This window comes from Sus scrofa, chromosome 13 (genome assembly GCF_000003025.6).
Source record: "Sus scrofa isolate TJ Tabasco breed Duroc chromosome 13, Sscrofa11.1, whole genome shotgun sequence".
Taxonomy (NCBI): Eukaryota; Metazoa; Chordata; class Mammalia; order Artiodactyla; family Suidae; genus Sus; species Sus scrofa.
This window is the reverse complement of record NC_010455.5, coordinates 204,934,719-204,947,277: the sequence shown is the minus strand read 5'-3', so window position 1 is coordinate 204,947,277 and position 12,559 is coordinate 204,934,719. Positions and strand designations below refer to the sequence as shown.

The 12,559-nt window shown below is 51.8% G+C and overlaps 1 pseudogene; it reads left to right on the top strand.

The window, feature by feature from the left end:
* On the top strand, positions 2,910–3,829 carry LOC110256372 (annotated as a pseudogene).

Sequence of the window (12,559 nt, the reverse complement as noted above, 5' to 3'; positions counted from 1 at the left end):
TGCACTCCTTAAGGACATTTCATAAATAGTTTTGAAGCATACTACCACTCCGACTAAGCAATAATCAAGTCTCCAGATTTAGAAGTAGAGTAAGATAACTTGAACTTAAAAGCCTAAGGAAAAAACAGGTTTTAAAATTTGTCCCTAATGATAAACCAAATGTTAAGCTTTTTTAAAAGGTGGTTGCAGGTCCTATTTCCCATGCCCAGGAGGTGTCCTCCAGGACACCAGGAAATCCGAACAGGAAAGCCCCAGCCCCCCTCCTCAGTCACAGACTCACACACCTTTTATAAAGTCTATATCCGATCTTTCTGTAAAAGTCCTTTGCCAGGAGAGAACTCTAAACATGAATTCTAAATCTGAACATCAGTTTTGTGCACATCTCCCAGCATTCGGGTTTATTACGGGGCTTTGGTGTCCCAGCCCTTTGAGGCGACCTCGCTGGCTCAGCACCATGAATCTCTGTGGCTCCCTCTTTCTGGCCCCCACTCCCCATCCAGAGCCAGGTCCAACCTGGACACTCGAGGCCCTGTCCTGTCCTCACTGGGGAGTCTCCAGAGGCTCCCTCATGCCTGGTTTATTTTATGGACTTAGTCCAGCCTGTGCCTCAAGCCCTGAGTGCCAGTCTCACCCTTCATCTCTCCAGATCCCCCTGGTCTCAGGCCCTGATGGCCTCAGGGTCAGAGTCCTCGTCATTTAGCCTGTGGCCAAAACGCCAATTCGCTGCTAAGCGTTTTGAACTGTGGCTGCCCTAAGAAAGTTGTTGATCTATTTTATTTTATTTTATTTTATTATTTTTTTTTTGCCTGTTCCTTTTTGTTTTCTCTTCATATACCTCATCTGTTACTGCTGTGTGCTTTGAGACAAAAAGCTCTCAAGGTGCCAGGCGTGGAAATGTTCTATTGGAGAGGTTCTATTTTCCTCTTTATACATATTTCTGCAAGAGTGAAACTATTTGCAAAATTTACCTGCTCGCTAATCATCAGAAGAACATCAAAACACAAATTGGGAAGGAGGGAGGTTGTGGCCCCCACCTAAGGGGACCCTCGGCACTGGCAGCACTGGATGAAAAGATGACCACAGCCCATCATGACCCCCGACCCCACCCACCCCCACCCCACGCACAGGTGCATAGTTCCTCCTGCGTTTCCAGGCCCCCGTCTGGAATAGTGTGATCAGGCTTTTGCCTAATAAACTACCACTGACCAAGCAGCGTAAACAACAGACATTTGTCTTCTCGTCATTCCAGAGGCTGGAAGTCAGAGAGCAAGGTGTGGGCAGGCCTGCTTTCTCCCTTGGCCTCTCTCCTCGGCTTACGGACGGCCGTCTCCTCCCCGTGTCCTCTCGTGTTTGAAGAGGAGCAGAACACGCCTCAAAGTGCACCCCTCGACACCTGGATTGTTTTGGCTGCATCACGAGCCAGGTGGCTCAAGAAGAACCTGTACCTGTTCCTTTAACTGCCTGAAAGAATTTAGAGAGCGGGCCTGGCCCAGAACAAGAGCTATTATCAGAGATAAGTTTTTATCTGAAAGACGTACCCACAGGGCAGCTCAAACATCAAATAACCAGACCTCTGCTCTCCTTATCGTCCTGTGAGTGGCTCCCTCCCTTTCGGAGCCCCGGCCCCCATCCCGACTCTTAGCTCAACAGCGTATCTGTCCCCATGACCTGACTGCCTCTGGGTCTCCTGTTTTTATGGGGGTCCCATATAGACAAAATTAAATTTGTTTATCTCCTGTTTATATGTCATGATAATTATCAGACCAAAGACTTTTAGAAGGGGATTTCCCGTCATGGCTCAGTGGTAACAAACCCGACTGGGATCCATGAGGATTTGGGTTGGATTCCTGGCCCCGCTCAGTGGGTTATGGAACTGGCCTTGCCGTGAGCTACAGTGTAGTTAAAGACATGGCTCAGATCCCCTGTTGCTGTGGCTGTGGTGCAGGCCAGCAGCTGCAACTCCAATTTGACCCCTAGCCTGGGAACTTCTGTATGCCACAGGTGTGCCCCTAAAAAGGAAGAAAAGTAAGAAGACTCTGTCTTCAAATAGAGTCCCATTCAATGGTAGGGTAGGGTGGGGGTGGGGTGTTGGGGCTTCACCCTGTGGATCTGGGGACAGGGCACAACTCGGGGCAGCCCCACCCTGCCTGGTCTTCCTCCTGCCCCTTTCCAGGTTCCCTGCTGCCCTGGGCCTCCACCCAGAGCTCCCTTCTCTGGCTTCCTCCCTCGGGGACCCACCCCAGCCCCAGGCTTTAGATGTCCCTCTCTCCACTCCTGGTGGCAGGTGATCCCCACATGTCCCCTCCAGCCTCGAGGTCTCCCTGACGTCTCCACTTGGGTGTCACACGCGCTTCACAATTTAACTTGTCCAAACCTGGACCAGTCATCTCCCCACAGACTTGGGAGCGGATAAGCCCGCCCTTCCATTGGTCAGGCCAAGAGCCTGGAGGCAGAAGCCCACAGGGCTGGCCCTCCTCGGGGATCAGGAGAGCAAGGCAACGAGCTGGAGCACTTTTCCTCTAAACCAGACACATGAGGCCCGGAGACTTGTGATGGCAGATGCTGCCGGCGGATGGCGGCCTGTGCTGGGGCATCCCTCCTCTCCTGCAGAAGCAGAGGCAGAAGGAGCATCCAGGCAGAGCCCTCCGAGCAGGCCCATGCTGGATCGGGCGCCGGTCCTTTGGTCAAAGTTGGCATCTCACAGCCTGGCAGAGGGTCCAGGCTCGGTTCCAGGGCTTCACTGGAGCATAGAGTGGGGTTTACGTGGATGCTGACGATGTGAGAGCCTTGGGGCCCTGGGAGGTTGGTGCTCACATGATCAGATTATTATGCACATGTGGCACAAGTGAGATGCTGTAACTGCAGTCTTTCTGCTCACGCTCGCCTCCATCCCAGGTCCCTTGGCGAGGATGCGGCTGCCACGGGTGCGTTTGGACGGATGCTCTGGGGTGGCTGAATTTGGGACGCATTCTGGCTGGGATGAATCGTCTTGAAGTTGTCTGCTGTCAGTGGGGGTAATTTGCTGTTAACTGTGAGGTGTGGGAACGGCTTCCAGGAATGTTCCTGCCGCCCACAGGACCAGCTGCGGGCAAGGATGCAGGAGGGCGTCTCCCCAGCGTGTGAACACAGCATGTCCCGCAGTGCCCAGCTCTCGTGGCAAGTGGGCTGGAGCAAAGTTCCACACGTGTGGAGCCAGGAAAAGGCAGAGCATCCCTCCATGTCCCCGGAGAAATGCTGCTTTAAAGTTATTGTCAGAGTTTCCATCGTGGCTCCACAGAAGCGAATCTGACCAGCATCCATGAGGACACAGATTCGATTCCCGGCCTCTCTCACTGGGTTAAGGATCTGGTGTTGCCATGAGCTGTCGTGTAGGTCACAGACTGTGGCGTAGGCCAGCAGCTGTGGCTCCGATTGGACCCCTAGCCTGGGAACCTCCATATGTCACAGGTGCAGCCCTAAAAAGAAGATAAAGTTGTCACCAGAAGTAAGCCAAGCGCGTGCACCTTCCCCCCGCCCACGTAGCTTAGAGTTATGATGGAACTGGATGCCAAGGGGCTTCTGGATCCGTGGGTGGAGCAGTGTAAAGGTTATCTGCATCTTCTCACTGAGCAAAGACGGTGCACATCTTGACAGGAGGGCTTCCAGGATGTGACCCTGCCGGAAGCCGTTTCTGCCATGCTTGGATGAGTCCGCTGCCCTCGGGAAGAAGTTGCTGATTCAGGGCACTGATGACACGCACATCCTCGTGACGGCAGAGCTGCTTAATGTCCTGCAGGAGCGAGTAGGTGAACTGATGGACCAAAGTGCCTTTTCTCTTCCCCAGAAGTGAAACTAGTAGATATTGACCACTTAGGAATTAAAAACAACAAATGTGACAGACACTCCCCCTTCACTATCTTCTGTGACTGGTTAAATGTATAGAATTGCTTGGAAGCATGCGGCAGGCAAGACTGTGCTGTCGGTAGTTCAGAAAAAAGCCCCTAAACTGACTTTCTTCTGTTTTGTTTTGTTTTTTTTTTCAGTACAAATATTCTAAACTTTAAATTTAAAAAGCTTTATAGAATTAATAAAGCCCTTAGGTTATTGTTCTGAATTTGTGTTATTGTGGTACTGTTAGCTTTGATGGTTGGTTTGTTTTGGCTCAGCCCATGGCATGTGGAAGTTCCCAGGCCAGGGATCAAACCCAAGCCACAGCAGCAACCCAAGTCGCTGCAGGGACAACACCAGATCCTTAACCTGCTGCACCGCAAGAGATCTCCGTTCTAAGAAGAGAGCTTGTTAGAATTTGCAACGTATGGCAGTTTCTCGTTTTAAATAGATGCCTGCTTTTGATCTGCCCTTGGATTTGGGATTTTGCATTTTGCCCCTTAAAGAGGATCTTTCCAAATCAGCTAAAGCTCCAGCCCCGACACCATAGGGTCCGGCCCTCGTGGGGTCTCTTGCAACGAGGGGTCCCCCTCCTCCAGCAGTGCCAGGCTCCCAGGTCTTGGGTAAACAGCCTGTTTGGCTTGCCCTTGTTTGGACCTAGAGGAAGAGCTTGAACAAGCAGATGCCAAAGAAAGCCCAGATTCCCTCCTGCCCAGGGGCCAGTCCTGGCTGGTTCCGTGCAAAAGTTTCTTCCTCGCTTCTCTTTTCAAGCCACCTTCAGATCCATGCCACCCTGGGACCGTTGGTGCAGTAGGAAGGGCGGGCACACCCCCAAGTCCCTGATGACAGAGCTGGACGCTGTCACTGGGCTGGCTGGCAGCCACCCCACTGGACACTGGGGGCCGCCTGGAACTTGAACCCAGATTTCCTGGAAACTCCAGTCCTGGCCTGGATGCATCCAGTGAGGGATGTAGTTTGAAATTTCTAGTGACAGCAGAGATGGACTCAAGGAAACATCCGCTCTCTGGGCCCAGAAAAAGCAGCCCAGGAGTCCCAGGGGTTAAGGCCTCTGCGGGTGCTTCTGGTCCAACTGGAAAAACCAGGCAGACTGGGGTTCAGGGTGATGCCAGGGGAAGAGGAGCAGCTAGTGAGAAAGGAGGGAAGCCAGGAACTTAAAGCGCTTGGCAGGGAGCACAGGCCACCCGTCCTGGAGTGAGGTCTGGGCCCCCACACCAGCACCCCGGCTGTGGACACAGCCACCCAGGCCCAGCCGTGGAAGGGTCAGGACTCACTTTAGTCTTTTGCTGCATCCCCATTTCTGCCAGTTTTCCAGCTGAAACTCCCAGCTGCTGTCAACCCAGCTCCCGAAGGGGACAGGTCACATTTCTTCTTCTTTTTTCTTTTTTTTTGCTTTTTTTTTTACAGCCTCACTTGAAGCATCTGGAAGTTCCCAGGCTAGGGGTTGAATTGGAGCTGTAGCTGCCGGCCTACACCACAGCCACAGCAATGCCAGATCTAAGCTGAGTCTGTGACCTACACCACAGCTCATGGCAACACCGGATGCTTAACCCACTGAGCAAGGCCAGGGATCAACCCCAAATCCTCCTGGATACTATTCAGATTCATTACCACTGAGCCACGAGAGGAACTCCATGGACAGGTCACATTTCTGACTCCAGGCCAGCCTGCCCTCTGTGGCCTAGAAGTCAACTTGGAAATGTCAGAACCCAGCTGCCTGCCATGCTGGACTGGCTGGGGACAGGTGCATGGCCTCTAGGGCCCAGGCCTGGGCCTGACTTCGCTGCCACCATCTCCAGGTAAGGTGCCGGCATGACCTAGTGGCTCCCTGACACCTCACCCGCCTTGACCACAGGGTACCCCCCCCCCGCATTTCCCCCCTCCCCCCGCACATGGTGCCCAGCCTGAAGACACAACTATTCTGAAGGACACACAACAGGCCTGGACTCTAGCACCGCCGCCACCCCAGCCCCGCACATCTGAACCAGATGCTCAGGCTCTGGGCCTCATCGGTACAGCTGGGCTAGTGACCCCTAACCCCAGCCTTATTCCCAGAATCTAAGCAGATCCGATCCAGTACAGAGCGCATGGTGGACCCTCCAAACTTAAAAACAATTAAATCCAGGAGTTCCTGTTGTAGTTCAGCCATAAGGAACCCAACTAGTATCCATGAGGATGACGGTTCGATCCCTGGCCCCGCTCAGTGGGTTAAGGATCCAGTGTTGCTGTGAGTGGTGGCATAGGTTGCATATGAGGCTTGGATCCCGTGTTGCTGTGTCTATGGCTGGCATCTGCAGCTCTGATTTGACCCCTCGCCTGGGAATTTCCATACGCCACAGGTTTAGCCCCAAACGAACAAACAAACAAAAAAACACAAATAAATCCATTGTCTTAGTCTATTCGGGCTGTGGTAACAAAAACACCATAGGCTAGGGGGCTCAAGGAGCAAAGCTCTCTCACAGTTCCGGAGGCTGGGGCTGGCGGGACCGTGCTCAAGCTGCCTGCACGTTCAGTGAGAGGTCAGGGCCCGCTTCCTGGCTCCTAGATGGCGATGGCCCACTTTTCACGTGCCCTCACAGGGCCCAAGGGGCAAGGCGCCCCCCACCCGGGGGCCTCTTTCCTGGATCCCCTCCTGAAGCTCCGCCCCCACGACCTAATCAGCCCAGAGGCCCACCTCCTAATGCCACCACGTTGGGAGTTAGGGTTGTGGATGACACATGACCCCTGCCATATTAGCCATTTCCCCTCAACACCTGCCCCTGCCCCAGCTGTGCACCCTGAGCAGACTCAGGATGGAGAAACACCAGCTCCAGGCCTGCACAGCAAGGTGCACAGCAAAGGCATGATCTCCATAAGCCCAGACTCTCGCACCTGCCCTTACCCAGGAGGGCATTACCTTTATTAACCTGCGAGATGTGATTTCCTCTTTTTCTTTCCTTTTTTTTTTTAGGGCCACACCCTCGGCATATGGAAGTTCCCAGGCTAGGGGTCCCATCGGAGCTACAGCTGCCAGCCTACACCACGGCCACAGCAATGCCAGATCTGAGCCACATCTGCGACCTACACCGCAGCTCACGGTAACGCTGGATCCTTAACCCCCTGAGCGAGGCCAGGGATCGAAGCCACAACCCCATGGTTCCTAGTCAGATTCGTTTCCACTGCGCCATGACGGGAACTCATGGTTTTCATTAATTAACAGTAATTTTGATATTCTGACTACCTGGTTTTCTGGTGCAAAACCCCCCATCTCCCCTGGCTCCTCCATGAACTCTTCAGTGTAGACCCTTGGAGCCACTCAACGAGGTTGTCTTCCCGGCGTGAGTCCTCAGAAAGTCCAACAAGTAAAACATAATTCTCAACGTTTAGGTCGCATTTTTGTTGGTTTTGTTGTTGGTTGATTTACAATGTTTCAGGAATATATATGTGTATATATATATATATGGAATATATATGTGTGTATATATATATATATGGAATATATATGTTTATATATATGGAATATATATGTATATACGTGTGTGTGGAATATATACATGTGGACTGTATATATATATGGACTATATATTTGGACTATATATATATATAATATATATACATATATTCTTTCCCAGATTCCTTTTCATTGCAGGTTATTACAGGATACTGAGTATGGTTCCCTGTGCTGTAGGTTAACATATTTTACGTACAGTGTGTGTCTGTTCATCACAAACGCCTTATTTATCCCTCTCCACTTTTCCCCGTTGGGAACCATCAGTTTGTTTTCTGTGTCTATGAGTCTATTTCTCGTTGAGGAGTCAGTTCAGAGTTCCCGTCGCAGCTCAGTGGTTAACGAATCTGACTAGGAACCATGAGGTTGCAGGTTCGACCCCCGCCCTCGCTCAGTGGGTTAAGGATCCAGTGTTGCTGTGGCTGTGATGTAGGCTGGCAGTTGCAGCTCCGATTGGAACCCTAGCCTGGGAACCTCCACATGCCGCAGGTGCGGCCCTCAGAAAGACAAAAATAAATTAAAAAAATAAATAAACATTAAAAATTAAAAAAATATACATAGAGCAGTTCACTTGCATTATTTTTTAAGATTCCACATATAAGTGATAACATAAGATATGTGTCTTTATCTGACTTACTCCACTTAATATGATAAATCTCTAGATTCACATGCTTTTTTTTAGTAGATAACTTAAATACATGAATTTTGAGGGAGAAAAAACCAGTCTATGGCACCTATGTGATCATTATTACAAATAATGAAAAACTTTAATCCTAAATATAGATCTGAATATTTATTGTCATAGACTAATATAATTGGTATAACAGATAGTTTTTTTCCAAAAATATTGACCATAAACTCTCTTCTACAGTATTTTTCCTGTTGCTTTGGGTGCCCTTGTTTTTTTTTTTTTTTTTTCTTGCTATTTCTTTGGGCCGCTTTACTGTTCACAGGATATTTATTTATTTTGTCTTTTTGCTATTTCTTTGGGCCGCTTCCGCGGCATATGGAGGTTCCCAGGCTAGGGGTCCAATCGGAGCTGTAGTCTCTGGCCTACGCCAGAGCCACAGCAACGCGGGATCTGAGCCGCATCTGCAACCTACACCACAGCTCACCGCAAGGCCGGATCGTCAACCCACTGAGCAAGGGCAGGGACCAAACCCGCAACCTCATGGTTCCTAGTCAGATTGGTTAACCACTGCGCCACAATGGGAACTCCCTGGGTGCCCTTGTTTTGTTTTGTTTTTTCTTTGTTGCTGCCCTGTGGCGTATGGAGTTCTGAGCCTCAGTTGCTACCTAAGCCATAGCTGCAGCAACTCGGGATGCTTAACCCACTGCCCCGGGCGGGGAATTGAACCTGCATCCCAGTGCTCCCAAGACACTCCTGATTCTGTTACCCACAGTGGGAACTCCTCGGGTGCCCTTGGTTTGGGATCCATGAGCAAGAGCCAACATGGAAACTCCCCTATCTTCCCAGACTCCTGCTGATAAAGTGGTGCTTTGTTGACACCTTCCTGCAGGCAGTCCCATTCGTCGAGGATTTGTGAAAAATGAGAATGTGTGTGGCTCCACTCTTCCTGCTTTTTGGTTAAATTTCAGGACAAGGGACACCAGCTCACACATAGAGGTCACAGTGCCATTGGGTAACGTGTGCACATCACCAATGCCCGTTTAATGTTTTAGTAAACCAGACGTCCCGTGTGGCTCACAGCATAACTCCTCGGCGTTGCTTCTACAGTGGCTGTGGCTTGACCCCCTAGCTCAGCAACTTCCATATTTTGGAGAATAGACTTGTGGTTGCCGAAGGGGAGGGGGAGGGAGTGGGGGGGAGGGGGAGCTTTGGGTTAATGGATGCAAACTCTTGCTTTGGGAGGGGATTAGCAATGAGCTCCTGCTGTGGAGCCCTGAGAACTATGTCTCGTCACTTAGGATGGAGCAGGATCACGGGAGAAAAAAGAATGTAATACATACATGTATGTGTGACTGGGTCACCATGCTGTACAGTAGAGGAAAAAAATTGTATTGGGGAAATAACAATAAAACATAAAAACAACAGAACAAAAATAAAATAAAATAAAGTTTTAGTAAACCACAGGTAAGAATGCCCAGGTTCTGAGAAGCGGGTGCGGGCCTCTTTCCCCAGGCCTGGCCCTCGGCGTCTGCAGTCCTCAGGCTGGTTCTTCCCACCTGCTGCTACCCTTCGGCTCTCATCACGCTGTCATCACTCTTCTTCTCTAAAGAGAGTTAGACCCTCTTCTTGCCTCCCCATCTTCTGGGGTGAGCTGGCGCCTGGAAAGCACAGCGACCGACCGGCAGGTGCCGTCCTCGTGGGATCATAGTGGGCTGCATCGGCGCAGAATCCAGCACGCGCCACGGGCTCCGTACAGCCTGTGCCCTGGACTCTGCCCACGAAGGCAGGCGCTGTTTGTCCCATATCACGGATGAGACAGTTGCGGCTTAGAGAATTTCAGGAACTTTTCAAGGTGACACACACCGTGCCATGAATTTAGATATCTTTTCCCATTTTCCCCCTCCTTCCGACTGGTGCTGGCCATGGACTTCACTTCTCTGGAGACGGAAGTGGCAGATGAAAAGAAGGGACGAGAAATGGGTCTTTCTGGCTCTTTTAGTCCCACAGCCTAAATCCTTAGGAGAATTATCGAGAGTGGGCCCTACGGGGGGCTGTCAAAGGGACAAAGGAAAGAATCTTCTGGAAGGAGTGGAGGGGGGGTGCAGGCCCTTTTCTAAGAGGAGATGAATTCTTCCCACTTCCTCCCGAACAGATTGCTGGTCACCTTCTCCAGAGGGAGCAGCGCTTCCCAGGCAGCCCCTCCACCTACGGGCTCCACTGGCATCCGTGTTAGATCCCTCGGGCCGCCGTGACTGAACACCACACCTTGGGGGTAGGAGCGGGGCTGAAACAACATATTTTTTAAAAAAAATTTTTTTGGAGTCCCTGTCGTGACTCAGCAGAAATGAATCTGTCAGCATCCATGAGGATGCAGGTTCGATCCCTGGCCTTGCTCAGTGGGTTCAGGATCCTGCGTTGCCACGAGCTGTGGTGTAGGTCGAAGACACAGTTCAGATCTAGGGTTGCTGTGGCTGTGGCTTAGGACAGCGGCTGTAGCTCCAATTGGACCCCTAGCCTGGGACTCTCCATCTGCTGTGGGTGCAGCCTTAAAAAGACAAAAAAAAAAAGAATCTTTTTTTTTTTTTTTTTTTTTTTTTTTTTTTAGGGCTGCACCTGTGGCATATGGAAGTTGCTGGGCTAGGGGTCAGTCAGAGCTGCAGCTGCCGGCCTTCACCACAGCCACAGCAATGGGGCACCCGAACCACATCTTCAACCTGTACCCGCAGCTCAAGGAAATGCCAGATCCTTTAACCCACTGAGCAAGGCCAGGGATTGAACCTGCATCCTCATGGACACTATGGGTTCTTAATCTACTGAACTACAACGGAAACGCCAAAGAAAACATTTTTATTTTTTATTTTTCCAGAAGCCCAAGGTCAAGTTGTGGGCAGGCTTGGTTTCTCCTATGGCCTCTCGCCTTGGCTGGTGGCTGGGCCGTCTTCTTGCTGTGACCTCACGTGGCTGTCCCTCTGTTTACACACGTCCCTGCTGGCTCAGTGTCCAATCTCCTCCTTCTCAGGACCCAGTCTGATCAAGCCCCCTTCAATGCCCCATTTTAACCAAATCACCTCTTTATGGCCCCACTTCAAATGCAAGACACTCTGAGGTCCTAGCAGTTAGGGTTTCACCATTGGAATTGGGGACGGACCCCATTCAGCCCATAACGGTGTCTCAAACGCAATCTGCCTAAGACCACTTCTTCATCATCCCCGAACCTGCCTCCCCATCTCAGAAAGTGGCACCTGCAGTCCCCCAGTTGTCTGGATTAACACCTCGGGGGTCCCTGTGATTCCCACAGCCCATCCGCTAAATCCAATCCCATCGGCATCGCCATCCCAGCTGCCAGGACTCTCTCGGCTCCACTGAGGGCACCTTCTCCCGGGACCCCCTCATCCGAAGGCTCCCCCGCAGTGCCCTCTGAGCACAGCAGAGAGCGGAGGGCTCCTTCCAGGTGTAAATCAGGCCTGAAGTCTTCTCGGCTCCCTTTGCCAGAGGCGGGCCACCATTTCCCCTTCCCACCGCCTTTATTTCTCCTCTCTTATCTCGTCTTTCACATTCCAGCTCCTTCCCCCACATGGCCTGGGGCTGCTCCCCGGGTCCCCGCCCCTGCACAGTAGCACCTGCTTCCCCTCCAGCTTCATTTCTGGGCCTTCCAGACTCCAAATGAGAAGACGTCCCTTCTCTGCCCCTTGCCTTGGCTTCACATTTCGTGTCCACTCTTACCCCCAGCTGATGCTGCGTATTTATGGTGTATTTGTTTCTGCCTTTTCTGGCAGGACTGAATCTGCCTGGGACTCACCCCCGCCCTCTCAAGCTCCCAGCGTGAGCCTGGCACCCAGCAGCTCAGAAGCAGGGGTGGGGGTGGGGACCACCTGCTGTTTTCCTCATCGCCTCTGCCTGGGGAGGTGAGGGGAAGGAGGGGACAAGGGGTAGGCAGAGGGGGAGAGGTTCCGGCTGCTGGGCAGCAGCTTCTGATCTCAGCCTCCAGGGGGTCAGGGACCCAGAACACACGGCTGGGCTGGGCATCCGGCATTGTCCAGACCCCAGACCTTCTGGAAGAGCTTGCATTTCCAAGGCTCTTCCGCGCCAAGGCCGGCCCCACAGATGCCCACGAACACGAAGGAACTCAAAGAGCGTTGCACACACCCGGTTCTTCAAGGATAGCGTCGAAACCCACAACGATGCCCACTGGGCACCGAGGGGAAATGAGGGCGGTCACAGGAGGAGGCCTCTGGCTGTGGGCAAGCGGGCCCCTTGATGGTTAGTTGCTGTCTCAGGAAGAATGCCAGTGACCCTGCATCCCTGCATCTCTCCCGGAAAAGCACCAACAGCACTCGCTCCCGGTGTGTTGTCCGAGAACGGCACTAAGTCATCTTCTACCGAGAGGCAGGCTTGACTGCAGGTGTTTCCCAGCCAAAAATCATGTATAAACCGACTTTTCCCCGACCTCTTCAGAGCAGCGTTCGCTGAGCTCCCAGGCTATGGTCCTCAGTAAGTCCCTGAATAAAACAAACCCACCACCCTTACCGGTTGGGTTTTTTCTTTAAGTCGACAAC